General features: G+C 38.1%; 1 long non-coding RNA gene, 13 other non-coding genes and 1 pseudogene across 31 annotated transcripts in view; all 15 read left to right on the forward strand.

Moving 5' to 3' along the window:
• LOC132000265 (uncharacterized) overlaps window positions 1–22,383 on the forward strand; it is an 84,850-nt gene that overhangs the window by 44,812 nt on the left and 17,655 nt on the right. For 17 of the 18 annotated variants that reach the window (XR_009399221.1, XR_009399233.1, XR_009399226.1 and 14 more), the window contains 16 exons: window positions 346–386; window positions 2,379–2,442; window positions 4,536–4,577; window positions 5,706–5,780; window positions 6,662–6,723; window positions 7,605–7,674; window positions 8,379–8,460; window positions 9,227–9,307; window positions 10,157–10,226; window positions 11,104–11,188; window positions 12,130–12,217; window positions 13,636–13,720; window positions 14,606–14,689; window positions 15,529–15,607; window positions 16,544–16,613; window positions 21,613–21,700. This is a non-coding gene — a long non-coding RNA (uncharacterized LOC132000265). The remainder of the gene's footprint in view (window positions 1–345; window positions 387–2,378; window positions 2,443–4,535; window positions 4,578–5,705; window positions 5,781–6,661; window positions 6,724–7,604; window positions 7,675–8,378; window positions 8,461–9,226; window positions 9,308–10,156; window positions 10,227–11,103; window positions 11,189–12,129; window positions 12,218–13,635; window positions 13,721–14,605; window positions 14,690–15,528; window positions 15,608–16,543; window positions 16,614–21,612; window positions 21,701–22,383) is intronic. The other variant, XR_009399231.1, reaches the window with a different exon arrangement.
• Window positions 1,034–1,107, forward strand: LOC132000507 (small nucleolar RNA SNORD113/SNORD114 family). Its single transcript, XR_009399362.1, has one exon. It is a non-coding gene; the product is annotated as a small nucleolar RNA SNORD113/SNORD114 family (small nucleolar RNA).
• LOC132000514 (small nucleolar RNA SNORD113/SNORD114 family) lies at window positions 3,195–3,267 on the forward strand. The gene has a single exon (XR_009399366.1). It is a non-coding gene; the product is annotated as a small nucleolar RNA SNORD113/SNORD114 family (small nucleolar RNA).
• LOC132000486 (small nucleolar RNA SNORD113/SNORD114 family) lies at window positions 5,106–5,180 on the forward strand. Its single transcript, XR_009399344.1, has one exon. It is a non-coding gene; the product is annotated as a small nucleolar RNA SNORD113/SNORD114 family (small nucleolar RNA).
• On the forward strand, window positions 6,078–6,152 carry LOC132000480 (small nucleolar RNA SNORD113/SNORD114 family). Its single transcript, XR_009399338.1, has one exon. It is a non-coding gene; the product is annotated as a small nucleolar RNA SNORD113/SNORD114 family (small nucleolar RNA).
• Window positions 7,052–7,126, forward strand: LOC132000487 (small nucleolar RNA SNORD113/SNORD114 family). Its single transcript, XR_009399345.1, has one exon. It is a non-coding gene; the product is annotated as a small nucleolar RNA SNORD113/SNORD114 family (small nucleolar RNA).
• Window positions 8,004–8,078, forward strand: LOC132000489 (small nucleolar RNA SNORD113/SNORD114 family). Its single transcript, XR_009399347.1, has one exon. It is a non-coding gene; the product is annotated as a small nucleolar RNA SNORD113/SNORD114 family (small nucleolar RNA).
• On the forward strand, window positions 8,776–8,845 carry LOC132000510 (small nucleolar RNA SNORD113/SNORD114 family; annotated as a pseudogene).
• On the forward strand, window positions 9,639–9,713 carry LOC132000494 (small nucleolar RNA SNORD113/SNORD114 family). The gene has a single exon (XR_009399352.1). It is a non-coding gene; the product is annotated as a small nucleolar RNA SNORD113/SNORD114 family (small nucleolar RNA).
• Window positions 10,554–10,628, forward strand: LOC132000479 (small nucleolar RNA SNORD113/SNORD114 family). The gene has a single exon (XR_009399337.1). It is a non-coding gene; the product is annotated as a small nucleolar RNA SNORD113/SNORD114 family (small nucleolar RNA).
• LOC132000475 (small nucleolar RNA SNORD113/SNORD114 family) lies at window positions 11,499–11,573 on the forward strand. Its single transcript, XR_009399333.1, has one exon. It is a non-coding gene; the product is annotated as a small nucleolar RNA SNORD113/SNORD114 family (small nucleolar RNA).
• LOC132000477 (small nucleolar RNA SNORD113/SNORD114 family) lies at window positions 12,556–12,630 on the forward strand. The gene has a single exon (XR_009399335.1). It is a non-coding gene; the product is annotated as a small nucleolar RNA SNORD113/SNORD114 family (small nucleolar RNA).
• On the forward strand, window positions 14,057–14,131 carry LOC132000491 (small nucleolar RNA SNORD113/SNORD114 family). The gene has a single exon (XR_009399349.1). It is a non-coding gene; the product is annotated as a small nucleolar RNA SNORD113/SNORD114 family (small nucleolar RNA).
• Window positions 15,005–15,079, forward strand: LOC132000488 (small nucleolar RNA SNORD113/SNORD114 family). The gene has a single exon (XR_009399346.1). It is a non-coding gene; the product is annotated as a small nucleolar RNA SNORD113/SNORD114 family (small nucleolar RNA).
• Window positions 21,817–21,894, forward strand: LOC132000501 (small nucleolar RNA SNORD113/SNORD114 family). The gene has a single exon (XR_009399357.1). It is a non-coding gene; the product is annotated as a small nucleolar RNA SNORD113/SNORD114 family (small nucleolar RNA).

Genomic DNA, 22,383 nt, shown 5'->3' on the forward strand with positions numbered 1-22,383 from the left:
TGCCTTTGGCTCAGGTTATGATCCCAGGGTCCTGGGATCGAGCCCCACATTGGGCTCTCTGCTCAGCGGGGAGCCTGCTTCCCCCTCTACCTCTGCTGCTTCTCTGCCTACTTGTGATCTCTCTCTCTCTTTGTCAAATAAATAAAAATCTTTAAAAAAAAATAATTGAGTAATTCAGTGGATGAAAAGGATACCACTGTATCGATGAAAATGTAACACAAATGAATATTTATGATTAATCTAGTAATGCAGAACTAACTTCTATTTAAAAATCTACATTTGTTCTTTTCACTCTTCTAAAAATCTACACTATCCTCCTGGGTGAATACTCCACGTTGGTTTTAGCCGTCGTCCAATGAGGAAGATCTTGACTGTTACTTTTGTGGGTAAGAAGCAAATGTAACAAAGTTTGTTCTTGTTCGTGTGGTTTGTCCATATGTGGTCACTAAGGTAGTTAAAATAGAAGAGAAAGGCTCTAGACACAAAAATAAAATCTAAGAACACGAAGTATGGACCAATAGTGGGACTGTGTTCTGGGCACAGGAGCAGTAGGAGTAGAAAGAACCCATTTCAACACAACTGAGATGCAATTTTAAATGGAAGGCATTTAAATTAATTCTTGAAACTGTTTGCCAGTCCATATTATTTCTAAACCACAGTTGATTGAAGCGTTTCATTCCGATAGAGATCCAAGCTATTCATTGTTTAGAGGAAGGAGGTCTCAGAAGGAAGATCCTATTGTCTGTGTTCTAAACGTGGGACATCATTGTGGTTTTTTGTTGTTCATTAAACCATTAATACTGGTGTATTAATGTCCGACAAAACTGGACATTAAATGTACATGGCCCATTCATGAGACATTTTTAACGATGGTATTGATACGAAGCAAGGTTCACATGCAGATCTAGTCTGAATGCTCTGTGAGAAATCAGTCTACAGACATGTCATCGTTCTGTTGAGTATCTTGTTCTGGGAGTTGGTGATTTATGGGAAAATGAAGGTAGAATCAAACGAAGAAAAAGAGGGCCAAGTGTGGACCAATGATGAGATTGGAGGGTGTCTGAATCAAAAATTTTGATTAAAGCCATCTGTGACTCTGAGGTCCATAATTAAAAAGTGGCCTCATTTTTTCCCCCTCTGTGGAAATGAGCTTAGAGCTCAAGTTGAGAATGTTCAAGTATCTTGATTATGGGCATACACAGTTGATGAGTATAGGCTGAATTTTTCTAAGTAAATCATGCATGAATAAATTGAAAAAATACACAAGTGAGTAAATATAAAAGAATCTGGACATAGACCAATCATGGGACTATGTAAGGAAACATTTCTGTGGCACTCAGTTGCAGTGAAAACTGCCCCTTTGTGGAAGGAGCAGAGAGGCAGATGTATTTAAGACTCCGTATCATTGTTTGATATAGGTGGTGGTTTGCTGGTTGGTTGTTTTTAGGAAAAATTACATACATGAATAATTCATTAAATACTTAATTGGAAAAAGAATGCTCATAGCTCATATTAGAATATGCCTTATGAACAGTTATTATTAATTTATCTCTGTTCACTGGATTTTATTAAAAAGGAGAAACGGCTCATTTTTAAAGCTCTGTGGGTATTATAATAGACATGGAGACAAAATAATGTTTTCGAGTTTCTTGTCTAGTATTAGGTAATTCCCAGATATTGATGAATTGTTACATTTGAATAGGTTATGTCCTAACCACAGTTTTAAAAGGGGGTAGAAGATGGCCCAGTAAGAAGCAAGAATGACTAATCTTTATTCTTTATCTATACCACTGATTCTCTCTTTGTAGTTTGGCTATGGGCATGTGGACACTTGCACATGGAGAGAATGTCTATTCTGGATTCATGTGTTATGTGTGTGTTAGTATATTTTAATGTATGATCAAATATTTCCTGAGTCACTCCACAAATAAGTAAATAAAACAATAAATGTTTGAATTAATATATAAGGTGGGTCAGGCATAGATCTTGGTGAGAATATGCCGTGAATCACAAATTTAAACTCATCTATTTCTACACAAACTGAGTCCTTCCAAAAAAAAAAAAAAAAAACCCCAATTGTCTAGGCTCTTAACTATTTGTGTAGGGGGTCTCTAGACAGATAAGTGCAATAGGCAGAGTTTTTATTTTTGCCCTGAACTCAGTGGTGTTCATTGTATTATTTAAAATGTAAAATTATTATTTAAAAATAGTATTACTTAAAATCAAGAAATAAATAAGGAGTGATATCCTTGGGTCAGTGATGAAAATGAGAAGCGAATCAATTTCCTAACTAATCTTGTACCACGCAACTCTTGTCCTTTAAGTCAGTCTAAATTTGGGCTGTTCATTCTTCTGAATATTGGCACTTGACTCCACAGAATGAAGATGATGGTTGATTTAATCAGTCTCTGCTGTTGAAGATCTTGGCTGTTACCTTTGTGGGTAAGGAACCTAATGACTAAAGTAAATAACAGTCGCAAGATCTTGTCAACTGCGGTGAATTTTTCATCAGTGTTCACTGAATTATTTAAATGAATCCATACATAGATCAGTGATGTGAATGTGCCGTGAAATAAAGATTATGGTTACTCCAGTTCAGGACAATCGTGGTTGAAAACAAGATGGAAGACATTCTGTTCATTTCACAATCCATCTGATTTTTGTAATGCATTTGACTTAAACATTTATTTGGTAATGAAGTCTAAGACTGCACTGTTCAGTGTGGTTGGCTCTAGCCACACGTGGCTATTTAAGTCTAAAATGATTAAAGTTCAGCGAATTTTCATTTCAGTTCTTTGTGGCACTAGCCACATTTCAAGAACTTAGTAGCTGCAAGTGGCTGATGGTGACCACGTAAGAGCGCAGTCTCAGCGCATTCATGTTCCGGTGGTAAGTGCTGCTGGACAGCTCCTCACCGAAGGAGGCCATAGAAAGATGGAAGACGGACTAGGACGCCCATGGAGCTGGGATGCTAAGTGACCCGTGCATACCTCTCTGAGGGCTCCTACAAAAAAAGTCTTGGGGAAAAGGTGTAGTTATGGGAAAAGAGCCTGGAAGTAGACCTTGGTCCTCTCCAAGGATTTTGTTCTTGGCTCTTTAAAAATTTTTGGATATTGATTTTATTACTGTTGCTGGATCAAGGAATGGATCCAAAAACAAAGGTATAAATCAAGAAAAAGATTGATTGCTTAGTCTGGATCTATGATGAGTACCCTGGGGTGTCTGAAATCAAGGATTTTGATTAAACCCTATAACTCTGAGGTCCATTACAGATTACTCTCTGTTGTCTCTATGGTGAATGAGCTTATTCTAGGAGTTAAAAATACACAGGAGTTTGTTCTTGGGCTTTTGGGTATTGTATTTGCAATAAATCATTGCATGAATAAATCAAGAAATAAATAAATGAATAACGACTAAATGGGTTATTCCTGGTCCAGATAGGAAAGTATGTAATGTAATATGTGTAACGTAAAAATCATTGTTAATAGATTTCTGAAGCACTGAGTTCCAGTAAAGTAAATTGATTAAAGCTGACCCCTTTGGGTAACGAGAATTTAGATAAATGGATGTACGAACCCAGGTTGTTTTTCAGGGTTGGGTTGTTGGTTTTTTTTGTTTTACTAAGAGAAGAGCAAAACATTTACTTAAAATTAATTATTGATTAAAAAACTGCATAATTGAGAGAGGGCTTACACATAGGCTTATGTCAAGAATGTGTCACATGACCAGTTAAAACCAATCCAGTGGTCTTTGCTATGTTTTAATTAAAAAAAAAAACAAAAAAAACAAAAATCATCTGCTCTTTTTTCTGTACCTAAGAAGCATATGGACAGGCATTAATATTGTCCTGTTTCTGTGGAGTCACAAATATTAGTGATATTATTATAAATAGATAAAAGAATAAGTTAATATTTTAATCAATTATTTGTACCATGAGGAGCATTTGTTATGAAGCAAGGGCAGTGGTTAATCCACTTTCACATAGTTGCTTTCCAGATAAAGCAAATAAGACTCATGCTCTTGAATTTTGGGAATGGTGAATATATTTAGATAGGATTTCTTTTTCTGGTTTGGTGAAGTTGCTTTAAGAAAGCAGAAAATAAATGGCTCCATAGGTTCCTATGTTCCTACATACACATGTAAAGGTGGGGTAAGCATGCAAAATTGTTGAGAATGTGCTAGAAGCTTACATTCAGATTAACCTGCTTCTTCCCAAGCAAGATCCATTTAGAAAGAAGATAGAGCTCTCACCAGGCCAAGGGGACATAGAAATAGATATGAGTAGTAGTCATGGTTCTTAGAATTCTTGTATCTGGTATTGGTTTCAGAGGGGTTCATTATATCAGTTAAATATAATGTTTAGAGCAATCAAGCAATAAATATGCTGTTCTGAGTTTTAATCCATAACAGGCGCTAAGGTTTATTTCCAATCATTTATTGTTGACTTGAACTAAAATATCTGATCTAGGCTGTTCTATATCTATCATCTATGTCACTGAATCTATCTGTTTTTATATTTGCTTTATACTCCACAGAATGGATGGATGATGAATGAATGATGGAGTGTAGAAACTTATGTAAGTAACAGTCAAGATAATTGCTTCTAGTTTGGTGCTCTGTCGTGGGTGTTAACTCCATTATTGAAAGGGAATAAATGACTCCATATACAAATAAAATGAATGAAGGTCACGCGTAGGCCGGTTCAGCACATCCGTGGTCAATTAAGGAGAAAAATGCAAGACCATTTTATTCGTTTTCACAGTTAATTATTCAATTAATTAGTGTAAAATGTATGATTCAATTTCAGGGTTGAGTCACAGTTGACTTAGACCTCCCTTTATTTATGAAGACATAATTTCGTCACATTCAAATAGTAAAATGGGATTAATATGAAGTATTGTATTAATTATTAATCTCTATAGGAAACATTGTGGGCAATTAATGAAAGATATAATCAGTGGGATATAATTCTATATGGAAATGTTAAGAGATATTCAAGGATCTTATCTCAAATTTCATGACCTTTATGCATTTTATTATCATCAGGGAATTGGTGAATTAATCATTAAAACGTGTACATGATTGAAGATAATGAGGGTCAGTCCTGGACCAATGATGATGACTGGTGGAGTATGAGTCATGGACGGTGAATACTATGTAACTGGAACTCTGAGGTCCAACACAGTGAGAAGTCTAGTCTAGACCTTCTGTGGGGAATGGTCGCGTGGACAGGTGTTAAGCATGTTTAAAGATCTTAGTTTTTGTGTTCATGGAATTTGATTCTATTGTTGTAAATGGATCAACCAAAGAATCAAACAAACACATAAAGAAAGAAAGAAAGTAAAGCATTATCCAATTATGAAAATATATGATGAGGCCAGACCTGAGCCGAAGGCAGAGGCTTTAACCCACCGAGCCACCCAGGCGCCCCATGTTATTAATATATTTTATAAAAACACTGAATTCCATTAGGAACTAAATGTCCTAAAGGTATTATCTCTTTGGCTAAGGTTGATATTACAGTGTAAATCATAACCCATTTTCTTGTTTGGCCGGGGCCTTGATCAGCGTTGCTTGTTACCTCAAGAAAAAAACCAGAACAATTTAATACATACCTAAATGACAAATAAAATGAGAGGAGGCATGCAGAGATAAATGGATAGAATATTTAAAATTTTTTTTATTATCTGTTCTTGTACTCTCAGAATGGATGCTTCCGGCCAGCCTAAGCATCTCCATGGTCTTGAGTTGTCTGGTTGCCTAGGAGCATAGGCATCAGTGTGAGTACGGTCTAAGTAATTGTCTTGGTTTGGGTCCTTGTTAACGGATCCAAGAAGGCCAGCCAGGGCCCAGTGATAAACACGGCACTGTCCTGAACACTGTCGTTGATTGCAAAATCGAGAATGATTAATGGGAGAGATAATCAATGTAGAAAATGATCCTGTAGATGGCTAGTAGACATACTTAAAGATCTTGTTCTTAAGTTTTTGTGATTCAGAGGTACTTAATTACTAATGAAATGAGGAATTAATCAGTAAACGTATGTAGAAATTAATGGAGAAGAAAAGGGACAGTTCTGGACCAATGATGACAAAGGGTGGCGTATGAGTCATGGATGATGAATGTTCTGTGTCTGAAACTCTGAGGTCCAACGAGTAGGAAATCTAGTGCTCTCCTTCTGTCGGAAGTTATCCTGTGGACAGATGTTAGGAATATATAAGGACTTTGTTCTGTTACTACATATACCTGGGTTTTGATTTCGTACTCACAAATGATAGAATCCTAAACGAATACATAAATCAGTAAACATAAAAAAATGAAGCATTGTGAAACTGAAAAAAATGGTGAGGCGAGAAATACTATCAATATTCATTGAAATCACAGACGTCCATTAAGAATTAAATGGACCAACTGCCTTACCTCTGTGCAGGGAGCATACAGGCAGCGATTAGTAATAGTCACTTGGTTGTCACAGACCAGTCTCATGGGCGAGGTGGTTCATTTTGTTAAGAGGAAAATATGTAAATATTATGAAAAATTAATAAATAATTAAATGGCTGAGTCAATGAAATGTGAAAGCAATTCTAAATGCTAAAGCGGGGCTAAATGGAGAGAATATCTCAATTTTTAAAAATAATCTCTTCTGCTTTGTACTCCTCAGAATGGATGCACTCGAGCTGATTCCCTGTGGTTGGCTTTATTGTTAGGATCACAGACACAGATGTGAGTAATAGTTACAGCGCTCTTCGTGTGAATGGTTATTTTTTTATAAAGAATATTCAGTGTTTGAATAAGATGTATTTTGTATAAACAAAGAAGGCCAACTGTGGCCCGATGGGAAATAGGCTGTTATATGAAACACTGAGAATAATTAAAATAGGAAACATACTGATGAGGTAAATGATTGTGTAGGCAGATGTAGGGTTATTTAGGGCCCTTCTTCTTTTTTTTTTTCTTTTTTAATTCAGAGTTACTTGTTTGATTTTTATCAGGGAATTGGTAAATTCAGAAACAAATATTGATGTAAGTTAGGGAAAAAAAGGCTCAAGCTTGGATCGATGATGATGGCTGGTGGCGTATGAATCATGCATCATGAATGATACGTGTCTGGAACTCTGAGGTCCAACAGAGAAAATGGAGTTTCCCGCCTCTCGGAAATGGCCCTATAGATAGATGTTATGAATGTAGAAGGACCACGTTCTTGGTCTTTTTGATCGTGGATTTTGATTCTGTTATCATAATTGGATATGTTAAAATTATAAACAATAAAAATATAAATAAACATGGATAAATAAAACATTGTTCAATAATGAAGGTGTGTCATGACCTAAGTTCATCTATTAATATGTGTTAAAAACACTGAGCCGATTACGAAAGACATGGCTCCAAAGTGTGACTTCTTTGGCTAATGATTATATAGTAAGTACACGTAATAATCACTGCTCGTGTTCTGGCTCAGTGACAAATTTGATACTCCTTGAGAGAACTCCGAAAGAATAAATACCTAAATTAGTGACTGTTTAGAAGGTGAAATGGAAGAATTAATGGAGAGATAATGTCTCTCTCTCTCTTTTTTTTTATCTTCTCTGCTCTGTACTTCTCAGAGTGGCCACACCAAGCTGATGAAAGCATGATCCATGATTAGAGCTCTATACGTAGGAGATGGAGATCGGTGTGAGTACCAAATTTTTATCTTATTTTGGTGGTTTGTTTAGGATGTTAGCTATAATACCAAGAAGTATTTAAATTGAATTAAAAAAGGCCAAACATGGCCCCGTGATAAGTATAGAGTTGACGTGAAACATGGTATTGATTAACTGGTATTTGATGAATGAAATCTATCTTCAAGGAGGCAATGATTCTATGGTCAGGTGTTAGGGATGCTTGAGGGTCTTATTTTCAAGTGTTTTTGATTCATAGATGTTTGTTTTTATAGTCAGTGTTTTACTGATAAGTTGATCAGTAAGGAAATGTGGCAGTGAGTGAGGTATAAGGGCCAGTGCTGGACCGATGATGACGGCTGGTGGCGTATGAGGCATGGACGATGAATACTACGTGTCGGGAACTCTGAGGTCCAACACTACAAGAATTCGAGTATTTTTTCTCTCTTGGAAATGATCATAGTGATAGATATTGGTAACATACAAGGATCAAGTTCTTGGTCTTTGTGTTTATAGATTTTGATTCTTTGAGTATAAAGAAATGAATCAATAATCAAAGATAAATAAATACAAGTAAGTTAAGGGTTATAAATTATGAAAATTAATAAATACCTAAGTGGATGAGTAAATGACATGTGGAAAACAAAGCCAACGAAGATAAGGTTTAAATTTCTATTTTTTTTTTTTAAATCACCTTCTGTGTTTTCCACGTCTCAGAATGGATGCACTACAGCTGATTTCAGGGTTCTTCCATGGTCACAAGACATCTGCTTACTCCATGTGTTTGGTGCACAGAAGGGTGAGTTTTGGTGGGTCTACACTTGTGTTTGGAAAGTATGAAATATAATAAAAGAATGCCACCCATGGTTCATTGATAAATATGGAATTGATAATACATTGCATTACATTAAATAGTCCCTATCTGAGATTTTGAGGGTGATTAATAAAGGAGTCAAGGAGATATAATCGGACAGATCAGGGACTATGCAAGCGCTATTTTTTAGGTTTTTTCTCTTTTTTTTGCTTCATAGACATTTATTTTATTACGATCAGATAAATTGATGAGTTAATTAATAAACAAAGGTAGATGAGAGTCAGGCGGAAGGGCCAAGGGCAGACCAGTGGTGATGGCTGGTGTTGCATGAATCACGGTTGATGAATACATCTGGAACTCTGAGGTCCAGCATCAGAAGAAATCTAGTTTACCACTTCTGTTGGAAATGAACCCATAGACAGATTTAGAATTTCACAGAGATTTTGTTCTGGGCTCTTTGTGTTCCTGAATTTTGATTCTATTACAATAAGTGAGTCAATAAAAAACATGTAGTAAAGAAAGAGTGAGAGAGAAATAGTTCATGAGAATGTTACACATAATTAAACAATGGCCAATATTTTTGTTCTGAGTTAGTGGCAAGTTCAGTGTTTGTTTTTCTTAAGAAAAAGTAAAACGCGTATTACCCTGAATTAATTTGTAGCTTAATTACTGAGTAATGAAATGTAGCACAAGGATCAATAGAGAATATGTCTCATTCATGTTATTATCTACTCTGTTTTCTGCTTTTCAGAATGCACACACCCAAGATGGTTTAAGTAGTATCCCTTGGCCAGTGATCTCTACATTTGCCTGTAGGAACATGGAAACCAATGTGAGTAATAGTCCATGTTTCTATTTCACTTTGGTTGGTTTCTTTTGGGCATTCTCTGTAATACTTAAAAATAAGTATTCAGTAGAAGAGAAAAGACCAACCTGGAAATGTAGGAAACACGATGTTGATTAATCTACCTTTTCGACAGTGGGGATGATTAATGGGAGGTATTTCCATACGGCAGTGAATCTGAAGAAAAATGATAGGGACACTGAAGGCCCTTGTCCTTGGGCTTTTGTGATTCATAGATATTTATTTAATTGCCATAGTGAGTTGATGAATGGATCCTTAACAAAATGTATATGAGAATAAAGAGAAGGAGACCTGTGCATGGACCTGTGATGACCGATGGTGGCGTATGAGTCCTTTGCGATGAATGCTACGTGTCTGGAAGTCTGAGGTCCAACACAACGATCCTGGGGGTCAATGTGAGGACTATACATGAATATGGGTCTAGTAATCATGGATTCATGAATTTCTGTGTTTTTCATATAAGTGAATGGGTCACTGATAGGACCGATGAATAACCAAACAAAACCAGGGACGAGGTCTTGCCAGCTATGGGTAGATAGGTGGTGAGGCAAGAGCTATTAGTATACACTAAAGAAACCAGTGCAGGTTAAGAGATAAATGGACCAAGGGTGTTGCCTCTTTCTCTAGGGATCGTAATACTACATTAATTTTTACGTTTATATACATGTATGAATTACGAGAATTAAGAAGGACCTTTATGATTGAGTCCATGGACTGAGGACAACAAGGGCCCATTTAGGGAAGGCCTCATTTCTTTTTTTCTTTTTTTATCACCTGCTCTGCTCTATACTCCTCGGAATGTGTGCACGACTCCAGCGCGCTCAAGCGTCCTCCGTGGTCACGCGCTCCGTTGTTGCCTCTCTGTGGACTGAGCACAGAGACCGATGTGAGTAAGAGTTTCATGTCTGCATCGGAGAGTTTATTCTCAGGTATTTCTGTATTCTGAGAAGTGGGGAATGTAATGACACGCAACCCACCCGGAGAGAGAACGGTGGGACTGGTCTGCTGTGTTGTGTGTATTCGTCCATGTACGGAATGGCGATGGTTATTGATGGAGGAGACATGCCAGTGCGGCAGGTGACCCTGTAGGCAGATACAGAATATTCGCAGCTCTTCCTCGGGTTTTTGTGGATCGCAGAGTTTTAGGAATTAATGTTGGTGAATTCTTGGTCAGTGAAGTTAGAGGAGTATGAAGAGAAAAGAGGCCCAGAATTGGACCGATGATGACAGCTGGTGGCGTATGAGTCACGGATGATGAATGTTACGTGTCTGAAACTCTGAGGTCCAACCAAAAAGAAAGCGGATTCGTGGCCTCTGTTGGACATGCTGTTACAGACAAATATTAGGAACGTTAAGGAACGATTTTCTTATTTTGTGTTTATGAGCTTTGATTTTACTGTAAAATAATAGCCCGAGGAGACTGTCAGCGTACAAGCACAAATAAGACAAAGAGAGTGAAGAGTGTTTGCTCCTAGTTTACGTGGCGAGGTGATGAAAGCTGGTAGTGTATGTTGAAAATGCTGCAGGTCATTACGAAATGTCAGCGGGTCACATTTTTCCGCTTTGGCTGAGAATGAGACATAGAAAGTGCATGACAGCCAAAGTTCTTATTTTAAGTTTGTGTTAGGTTTGCTGTTATTTTATTTTGGGAAAAATGATAGATATCCCAATTCACTGTATTCCCAAATGACGAACTGAGGATGGAAAGTGTGGTTCAGTGGTCTCTCAGCCTGTTCCTGTCCGTTCTGCTTTGTGTTCCTCAGGATGGATATGCCTGAACTGCCGTAGGCGTTTGGCTGTGATCACGTGCTTGCGGGTGCCCGTGTGTGTAGGAGCACGGAGACCACCGTGAGTGACAGATTCTTCCCCTGGTTCCGATGCTTTGTATAGGATATTTGGTGTCATATTAAAAATTCAAGGAATTCCAAACATAGCTCAATGGTAGATACAGAGTTAACATGAAACATTAACGGTAACTGGTCAGTATGTTCCCAGTGAGTTGAGTGAGTATATTCAGTGAGGCAAAACGTTCTATAGACAGTTGTTAAGGCTACTTAAGGATCTTGTCCTTGAGTTTTGTGAGTCACAGATACTTTGTAAATGACTTGATAAATTGATGGTAAACACATGTAAAAATATAGAAGAGGAGATGGGATTGTGGACCAATGATGACAGCTGGTGGCGTATGAGTCATATACGATGAATGCTACGTGTCTGGAAGTCTGAGGTCCATCTGACACAAAGGTGTCTAGTCTAATCCCTCTGTTCAACGTGCTCCTGTAGACAGAGGCCAGGGATATACCAGGACCTTGTTCTCACTCTTTGTGATCATGAATTTTGAGAAATATTATCGAAGTATCAGTGGAAGAATAAACAGACATGTAAACGAATAAAGAGGAGAGGGTTAAGTATTGTTCGTAACTGAGATGTCTAGTAAGGGGAAGTGATGTAGTTAGAAAGGATCATAAGTGGGTCAAGTGCATTTTACGTCTTTGGCTAAGCATGATATAGGCAGGGCTCAGTGATAGTTGCATAGTCACGGGAGTCAAGGGTACAGCGCATGGACGGGGATGATGTAAGAGCGTCCTGAGCACAGCCCGATGTATAGCAATGAGCCAGTTGTAGTTTTGAGGTCAGTCTCAAATTTGAGGTGGTTCCTTTTATTAGGAGAATGAAGATTAATGAATTCCTAAATAACAGAATGAATGAAATGTGGAAAAAGAAGGATTGATTCTGATGAGGTCTCTGATTTTCTTTTTTATACCATGCTTTGCTTTCTGTTCCCCCAGAAGGACATCCTCAGGCTGGTTGAAGAATTCTTTCTTGGTCACAATCTCTCTGGTTGCATCTGTGTTTCAGGTGTTAAGAGAGACCAGTGTGAGTAATAAATCTCATGTTTTCATTTGACAGGTTATAAAAAAAAGAGGTGTTTACTGTGTTATTAATGGTGTGGCTATAATTCGAAAGGCCGATCATGGCCAGTGATAGATAAGGGAGAATTACCAAACGTTACGTTCATTAATGCATTTATGATAGATTAAGAAGGATTAATGAAAACGATTCTATCAATGTGATAAATGATTCTAGGGACAGATGTAGAATATTCAAGGTTCTTGCTCAGTTTTGTGTGAATCATCACGTTTTTAAAATTAATATTAGTGAATTAAGGGATTAATGAAATAATATGCAGAAAATGAAGAAAAAGGGCTGAAATATGGACCAATGATGACGGCTGGTGGCGTAGGAGTCATGGATGATGAATGCTACGTGTCTGGAACTCTGAGGTCCAATGCGAAAGGAAATATGTAATCTGTGGCCTATCTCAGATTATTATATAGACTGAATTTAAGATGGTAAAGGGGCCATTTTCTTGCATTGTTTTCTTGAATTTTGGTTCTTTTGTTATTAGTGGATCGATTTAAGAATCACTGTACAAATCTAAAAAGTAAAAATGAAGAGAATGAAGCATATGCACTTTTTCTATTATTATTTTTATTAACATAATGCATTATTTACATTACATGTAATAGGGGTACAGGTCTGTGGATCATCAGTCCTACATAATTCACCGCGCTCACCATAGCACGTGCCCTCCCCAGTGCCCATCCCCCAGACACTCCATCCTTTCCTCCCATCCCCCTCCCCTCCAGCAATACTCTGTTTCCTGAGATTAAGAATCTCTTATGGTTTGTTTCCCTCTCTGGTTTCGTCTTGTTTCATTTTTTCCCTCCCTTCCCTTATGGTCCTCTGTCTTGTTTCTCAAATTCCTCATACCAGAGAGATCATAGGATAATTGTCTTTCTCTGATTGACTGACTTCGCTCAGCATAATACCTTCTAGTTCCATCTAAGTCATTGCAAATGGCAGGATTTCATTTTTGATGGCTGCGTAATATTCCATTGTCGATACGTACCACATCTTTATCTATTCATCTCTTGATGGACATCTAGGCTCTTTCCTTAGATGGGCTATTGTGAATAAAGTATATGCACTCTTAATATTAATATACATGATGAGGCAATGAAAAACATTCAGAGGTATTGAATATACAAATTCCATTAAGAAAAATAAATGTTTCATGTGCATTACCTCTTCAGTGCATAGTAATAGTGAACTTCTTATTCTGGGTCATTAGCAAGTATGACATTAATGCATTTTTTAAATAGAAAATTAAACATGATAGCAAATTAATATATTTCAAAATGACTGACTCCATGTAAAGTGGAATGTGTAGGATGCGGGAGATAATGTTTCAGTCTTGTTCTCTTCTGCTTCTTCTGCTTTGTGCTTCTCAGAAAGAAGACACTTGAACCAGTGTAAGCGTCCCCCAGCTTCAGTCACTGCCAGCAAGCCTCTCTCTGTGGGAGCATGGAGTCCAACGTGCGTAATAATCAAAGTTCTTGTCTTGGTTTGGAGGGTTTGTTTAGGGTATCATTGTAATTATTCAGAAAGTATTCAACATAAGAAAAAAGACCAACCATGGTCCAATGATTAAATTGGAACTGGATGAAACATTATGTTGACCCAACCTACCTTTACCACAAAGAAGACGGTTAATGAAGAAGTTTGTTTAATCAGGCAATGATTCTAAAGAAAAATGACAGGGATACTGAAGGCTTTTGTCCTTGCATTTTTGCGATACATAAATATTTATTTAATTACTCTTAGTCGATAGGTGAATTAATGGAAGCGTAGAAAGGAAAAGAGGGCCCGTCCTGGACCAGTGATGACAGCTGGTGGCGTATGAGTCCTATGCGATGAATGCTACGTGTCTGGAAGTCTGAGGTCCACAATGATTCTGGGAGTTGATGCGAGTACGATATAGGACAGTGTTCTTGTTGTTTGGGATTTATGGATTTCTATATTATTAACATACACGGATTAATGAGAGAACCAATAAACCCCCCTATAAACAAATAAAAAAGGACAAAGGCTTATCAACTCTGAATATATTTGGTGAGGCAAGAAATCCTTTTGATCTAAGCTAAAGAAGCAGATGCAGGTTGTGAAATTAATGGACCAAAAGTGTTCTCTCTTTTTTGTAAGACGCTGACCCTGATAAGCAATATCCAATTTTGTAAGCCTGGGTCGTTCTTGAGATGAGGTTGTTAATTTTATAATATGTATGTTGATATTTTCATATGTACATGTGTTGGGAAAAATCAATTAGCACCATTTAGCTGGAAAAATGAAATGAGGAAAGCAGGGTGTAACAGGGAAGAAGTTTCAGTTTTTAATTATCTGCTCTGTGTTAACACTCCTCAGAATCCACGCACTCCCGCTGACGTAAGCATTTTCCATGGTCAGGAGATCTGTGATTTCCCGTGTGTTCTAAGCCTAGAGATGAATGTGAGTACATTTTAAAGTTCTTGTATATGGTTAAAAGTCTTTTGAAAAGGTATCCACTCTATTGTTGAGAGTGTGAAATACAATTGAAAACCCTTAACACAGGAACCTTGAAATGTGGGATATAACATTCGCTAATGCAGATGTAAGGTATGGATGATCCCGGGTGTAAGACATCTAATAATGGGGCAGGTGGTCCTGTAGGTAGAGGCAGAATATTTATTGATCTCATTATTGGATTTCTGTGAATCACAGGATTTTAAAAATTAAGATTAGTCAATTATGGAATCAGTGAAGGAAGAAAAAGAGGCCCAGATTTGGACCAGTGATGACGATCGGTGGCGTATGAGTCACGGATGATGAATGTGACGTGTCTGAAACTCTGAGGTCCAACCAAAGAAAAAAGAAATACAGTCTGTTGCTTCTCTTGGAAGTGGTCCGATGGACCGGTGTTAGGGCAAGGCCAAGGACCATGTCCTTGGTTCAATTTCACGAGTTTTGATTCTACTGGAACAAACAGCTCAATGAAGAATCAGTGCACGTGTGATAAGATTAAGGGAGTGAAGCATGTCTGTTCGTAATACAATTTATTAACATTTATTGAAAATACTGGAGTTTATTAAGAAATATAAATGGGTTCAAGTTGGGGGTATAGACCATAAATAACAGCCAATATTCTTATTCTTGGTCTGTGTCAAGTTCGACATTGCTTGTTCAGGGAAAATTAATAATGACCCCCATGTGCTGTATTTCTGCGTGACAGACAAAACGAAGATAAAATCCGTGTAGTTACAGAGTGTCTCTCTGTTCTGTTACCATGTGTTCTGCTCTGTGCTCCTCAGAACGGATGAACTCCAGCAGCTGGAAGCCCTTGCATGATTACAAGCTGTCTGTCTGTCTGTCTGGAGCATAGAGACCAGTGTGAGTAGTATTCAACGTGTTTGTCTTCTTTGGCTAGTGCTGTATTTAAGATCTTCACTATATCGTTAAGAAGTATGAAGAATAATCACGTCAGGGCAGCTGTAGCCCAGTGACAACTGTGGGATTGATGATATTGACTAAAGGGTTGATCGTGTCGATTAATGCATTTACTAAAACGTTACAGTTAACGAGAGTGATGCATGGATGTGAGAACGAGCCTAAGGACAGAAAAGAGATCTCAAGGCTCTTTTTGCATTTTTGTGAATAATAACATCTTAGAATTATTATTAGTGAATTAATGAATTAGTCAATCAACAATGTAGCACTGAATGGAGAAAAGGAGGGACAGTACCGGTTCGGTGATGACTGCTGGTGACATTATGAGTCGTGTATGACGAACACGTGTCTGGCGGTCTAGGCGACTGTCCTGTGTGACGGGATCTCATAGACAGATACCCTGAGTATAGAAAGATCCCGTTTTGGGTTCATGTTCATGCGTGCGATATTTTTATGATTGGGTCAATGAGATGGTCAACAAACAGTCTCTAAATAAGGATAAAGGTCATACAGCATTGTCCAGTTACAAAAGTAAGTAGTGAGACAAGATATACTATTAATGTGTATTAAAAACACACTCCTGTCCATTAAGAAATAAATGATACAAACAAAGGTGTTGCCTCACTGGCAAAGGACTGGGTGGGCATGGTAGGGTAACATGGGAGCATTAAGTAGAACAAATAGTGTTCATATTCTATGTCAATGGCAAGGCCATTATTGTTCACTTATTAGGAGACACTTAATAAACAGTTCCCTAATTACACATTCTCTGCATGACTGACGAGATGAGAGGTGCGTTGCAAGGCCAGTGGAGAGAAGGTCCAAAGCTTTTTGTTTTCATCTGTTCTTCTCTGTATGCCACAAATGCACTGATTCAAGCATTCTTCCGTGGTCGCAAGATCTACGGCTGTGTCTGTGTGTTGGAGAATGGAGATCCATGTGACTAATGGTCAGTGGTCTTGTCTCAGTTTTTGGGGTGGTTTGTTTAAGGGTTCTCATTGTTTTGTTAAAAAATGGGAAATGCCAACCATGGCCCCCAACTGCAAATAAGATGAGACATTGGGTTTATTAATTCATAGACAAAACACTGAGGTCGGTTAATGAAAGAAATGAATTGCTGGGGGAGATGATTCTGTGGGCAGATGTTTCACATTAGTCCCTGCCAACCACACGCTAATGGTAAAGTAAAAGGTTAAAATGAACATGTTGGTTAATTCATACATTCGACACTGAGGTCAGTTAGCAAAATAGATGTAGACTCTTTGCCGTGCAGAAAATGATGTTATGTACAGATGATAGGGATATTAAAGTCACTTTTCAAAACCTCATGGACATTTTTTTTTATTATTAGTGGATTAATGAGCAGAATTATGGTTCAGTAAAGAAAAAGGGCAAAATCTGAACCAATACTGATGACTAACAGTATAAAAGGCAAGGGTGAATCAGGCTTCTCAACACCTTTGTGATCCAGTGCAGAAAGAAGTCTAGTCTCCTGCTTCTGTTACAAGTGGTCCTATAAGCCGTTGTTAGAGCTGTCCCAGAATTTTATTCATGGGCTTTTGATTTCACAGATACTGATTGCTTATTAAAAGTTAAGCAGTGCAATCACAACTAAAAAAAGTATAGGTAAATGAAGGGAAAATGGGGGCCAAACGTGCAATAACTATAGTGCATGACATGAATGACATGCATGTCATGACAGATTCATTTCAAAGAAATGGAGGTCCATTAAGAATCTGTTAAGGTGTTTCTACCTCATCCGAAGGGCTGTAGGGTCAGATGTATGTAGTTGTTGATATTCCTGTTCTGTGCTGCCTCTGGGTCACAGGTGCTTTTGTTTTTTTCAGTTGAGAAATAGGGGGCAAAAAAAGGTTTACATAACGTAATCAACTACCTGTGTTAAAGAAGGTCAGGCGTGAACCAGTGACAAAACCAAATCATGTAACAAGTTATGACAAATCTGGTCGGTTTCACTGTGTTCTCTTGGTAATCGTTCCACAATGTGAACCTAAACCAGATGTCACTTTGTACACTTTAATACATACAACTATATTTATTGATCATTTCTCAGTAACGTTGCACAAGACATATGTATCCTTTGTCATTTATGATAGTGAGTGACTTGACAACAGTTTTTATTAATTAGAGTTATAACCTTGAGTTCGGATACAAGAGGGAACATATTTCATCATTATAAATTAATAAATAAGTTAATAAACGAATGCAGTAGAAGGAGATGAAGCCCATGGGTGGTGATGAATGATCCAGGAATTCTGGTCATGTTTTGTCCCTCCCCAGGCATAAATCCCAACCCTCTTGAGTCAGGAGAACTGAACAGATACGTACACAATAGCATTTCCATTCTGGGCTTCTGGGAAGTTAGAGAGCTTCCATTTTTTTTTTTTAAACCATTTTCATTTTTCATTTAAGTGACTAGTTTGTCAATTTTTTATGAGTTAGAATGAATGAATGACTATTAAAGCTATTGATAAATATTGACACGCATGAAGCAAATCAGGGAAGCCAGATACAGGCCTATGATGGAGATATGTGGCAAAGTTTATGAAGTAACTGATTTCAATACGATTTGTTTTAAAGGTTGGAGGATTTTATGTTTACTTTCTTAAATATCTAATTTTCCATCTTAGGTTGGCACCACAGTTTATAAACGTTTTTCTGTGGAAAAGATCTAAGTTGCTAAATCAATGAAACAACTCATAGAAAGATGGTCAGGTACAGTCTTTGGATGGGCAGTGGATAGTGGGCTCATGGTTGTATTTTCATCTTTTTTTTTTTTTTTAAAGATTTTATTTATTTATTTGACAGACAGAGATCACAAGTAGGCAGAGAGGCAGGCAGAGAGAGAGGAAGGGAAGCAGGCTCCCTGCTGAGCAGAGAGCCCGATGCGGGGCTCGATCTCAGGACCCTGAGATCATGACCTGAGCCGAAGGCAGAGGCCTTAACCCTCTGAGCCACCCAGGCGCCCCTGTATTTTCATCTTTAAAGAATGTACAAGTTAAGTGAAAAAGTGTGGAGGTTCTTCAGAAGGTTAAAAATAGAGCTACTCTGTGATTCAGCAATTGCACTACTAGGCATTTACCCAAAGGATACAGAAATGTTGATTCAGAGAGACACGTGCACCCTGATGTTTATAGCAGCAAGGTCTCCAATAGCCGAAATAGAGAAAGAGACCCAATGTGCATCGACTGATTAATGGATAAAGAAATTTTGGTATATACATAGAATGGAATATTACTCAGCCATCAAAAAGAATGAAATCTTGCCATTTGCAATGACATGGGTAGGGCTTGAGTGTCTAATGCTAAGTGAAGCAAGTTAGTCAGACTTGCTGTATAATTTCACTCATTAGAATTTAAGAAATATAGCAGATGACCATAGGGAGAGAAAAGGAGAGAGGGAAACCATAAAGCAGACTCAACTCAGTAAGACCACATGAGGATTGCTAGAGGGGAGGTGGGTGGGGGAATGGGCTCAGTGGGGGATGGGTATTGAGGAAGGCACTACGATGAGCACTGGGTGTTGTTATCTAAGTGATGAATCTGTACATTTCTATTCTTGAAACTAATATTACACTATATGTTAACTAACTGGAATTTAAATACAAACTTGAAAAGAAAAGAGCCAAGCAAGGATCCATGATGTGAGTAGAATGCATTCTGAATGTGTCTTGTGATTTACTCGTTTCTTCTCCGAAAGTCCATTTCAAAAGGAAATTCGGTATATCACGTCTCTAGGAATAAGGCTGTAGCTAGACTTCAGTAACGTGCAAAAGTGGTATAAGTGACTCCTGGAAATTCAGTATATTATTCTAAAAAAATTAATTAAAAAATCGGTAGATGATAGATGAGTAGATAGATGGATAGAGAAATGGTAGTAGGGAGATAGATCATGTAATTAATGCTGGATTAATTAAGAAAAAATGTTGTGAGGTGTAAATTTCTGTTCATACAATTGGCAAACCTTCCCTATTGTTAAGAGATCAGTCGGCGAAAGGCGTTCCCTTTCTGTGTTGCTGACTGTAGAGCAGTGGTTCTCAGACTGGAGTGAGCACCACAGTCCCCTGAAAGCTGGTTAAACTGTAGAGTGCTGGCCTCATCCTCAGCATCTCTTTCATTATATTTAATACTTTTTTTCTTTTAAAGATTTTATTTATTTATTTGACAGAGAGAGATCACAGTAGGAGAGAGGAAGGGAAGAGATCACGGAGAGAGGAAGGGAAGCAGGCCCCCTGCCGAGCAGAGAGCCCGATGTGGGATTCGATCCCAGGACCCTGAGATCATGACCTGAGGCGAAGGCAGCGGCTTAACCACCTGAGCCACCCAGGCGCCCTATATTTAATTCTTTTTAAAGCGTGGTTTATTTCAATCCCTGTTCGTTAGCATACAGTGTGATACTAGTGTCCGGGAGTACAGCCTAGGGATTCAGCACTTACATGGGTCACCCCGTGTCCCTTCATCCCCGTCCCACGATTCCCCATCCCCCAACCCACCTCCACCGCTCGGGATGATGTTAAAAAAAGATCAAGTCCATGTCATTCATTTTTATAGCTCCTTAAATTTCTATTTCAGTTTTTCCCTACACATTCCTTCACGGATACAGATGTAAACCACCTTTATCATGAGGCAGAAGCACGTAGGAGATGTAGGTGGTCGACCGTGCTTTAGTTCTGATGCAGGTGGGGACTATATATAAAAAGAATATAGAAATTACATGGAAAGAGGGCAAATCGTGGACCTGCACTGTGCACGGAGCGCATGCTGAACCGTATTTTACGATCAAGGCATCTATGACCTACTGAGGTCCATTACAAAAAGGGATTTAAGTGTTTGTATCTGTGGGACTGAACCTGTAGATTTCAGGAACACTCAAGGATCATGTTCTTTGCCTTGATGCTTCATGGATTTTGATTTTATTGTTGTCATGAATAAATGAGAGAAACAGACACGTCAGTTCCTAAAGATGAAAAGGGTGAAGTGTATCCAACTATGAAAATACGTGGTGAGGCAAGACTTACTAGAACTTGGAGACAGCGGAGTTCCTTAATAAATGGCTCAGGGGGTTCCATTTTGGGGTAAGGATGAGATAGATGGTAATACATAATAGTATATGTGCTGGTTTTTTAAAAAATTTTATTTAAATTCAAGTTAGTTAGCATATAGTATATTATTAATTTTGGGATAAAATTTACTGATTCATCGGTTGCAGAAAACACCCAGTGCTCATTATATCAAAGTGCCCTCCTTAATGTCTTACCATCCAATGACTCCTTCCCCACACACCTCCCCTCCAGCGACCCTTAGTTTGTTCTCTACAGTTAAGAGAGATGGTATAAGAGTCATGGGCAATGCAAAAAGAAGTATCTAAAACTCTGAGATGCAACACAATACATAATTAGTCTAACCCCTCTTTTGGAAATGATCTTATGGGCAGATATCAGAAATATGTAAAGGTCATGTTCTCTTTTTGGCTTTATAGATTTATTATTTGTATACCTGTATAGATCCATATCTGTATCTAATGTATTATTTTGGCTTTATAGAATTCATTATCCTCAATGGATCAATGTTAGAACCATTTAAGAAATACAAATAAATAAAGAGAAAATGAAGCACGTCCAATTAGGAACACATGTTGGAGGCAGGACATATTATTAATAAAAATTAAAAACATCAGTGCCCATTAAGAAACGGATCAAGGTTGTTACTACTTGGCTAAGAATTATATAGACACAGGGAATTAAAAATCAATTATTTTAAAATTCTGAATCAGTCCCAGGTTGAAGGTTCTTCCCTTTGTTTATAGGAAGGAAAAATAATGGAAAATTGACACATATGTAAAACACTGAGTAAATGACACGTGGAAAGGAAGGGTGAGTGTAGATATGGGCTTAATTTTCTCTATCCACTGCTCTGCCCCGTACTTCTCAGAATGGACGCGCTTGTCCTGATGGAAGCATCTTCCATGGTCATGAACTCTGGACCTGCATCGATGCACTGGGAACTAGACACCACCAGCGTGAGTAATAGTCAGAATTCTTGGGTTGGGTTGGGTGGTTTGCTTAAGAATATTTACTGCATCACTAGTGTGCAGTCATAAACAACTTGGTGAACAAAGAGAAAGAGGACCAGTCCTGGGCCGATGATGATGACTGGTGGCGTACGAGTCATGGATGATGATGAGTAACGTGTGTCTGAAACTCTGAGGTCCAGTCACACAGTTTGGTGCGTTCTCTTTGTTTGAAAAGGTGCTTTAGGCGGAACTCCAGAAGACACGGAGATCTTGTTTTCGGTCTCCGTGTTTGTTCATGCATTTTCATCTGCAATGATAATCGGAGCCTTGACACTGTCCCTGAACAAATATATATAAATATAAACAAATAAAGAGGAATATGGGAAAGCATGCTCTAATTATAAAAATAGGGTGGCAAGGCAAGGAATAGTATCAATAAATTTCAAATTTGTGAAGTCCAAAGACTAGTAAATGTTTGCATGACTTATGTCTTTGGCTGAGGATGATACAGGCCAGTACTAATCGATGTTCATTTTCTGGGTTGGGGAAGAGATCTAAGTGGTTCCGATTTTCTTAAGAGAAAATGAATTCATAGAGTTACGCCTAATTAATGATTGCCTACAGCCCTGAAAAGGGAACTGTAGCGGCAAGGATCAGGGAAGACGGGGTAGCGGTTTGTTAACATGCTC

This window comes from Mustela nigripes, chromosome 13 (assembly GCF_022355385.1).
Source record: "Mustela nigripes isolate SB6536 chromosome 13, MUSNIG.SB6536, whole genome shotgun sequence".
Classification (NCBI taxonomy): Eukaryota; Metazoa; Chordata; class Mammalia; order Carnivora; family Mustelidae; genus Mustela; species Mustela nigripes.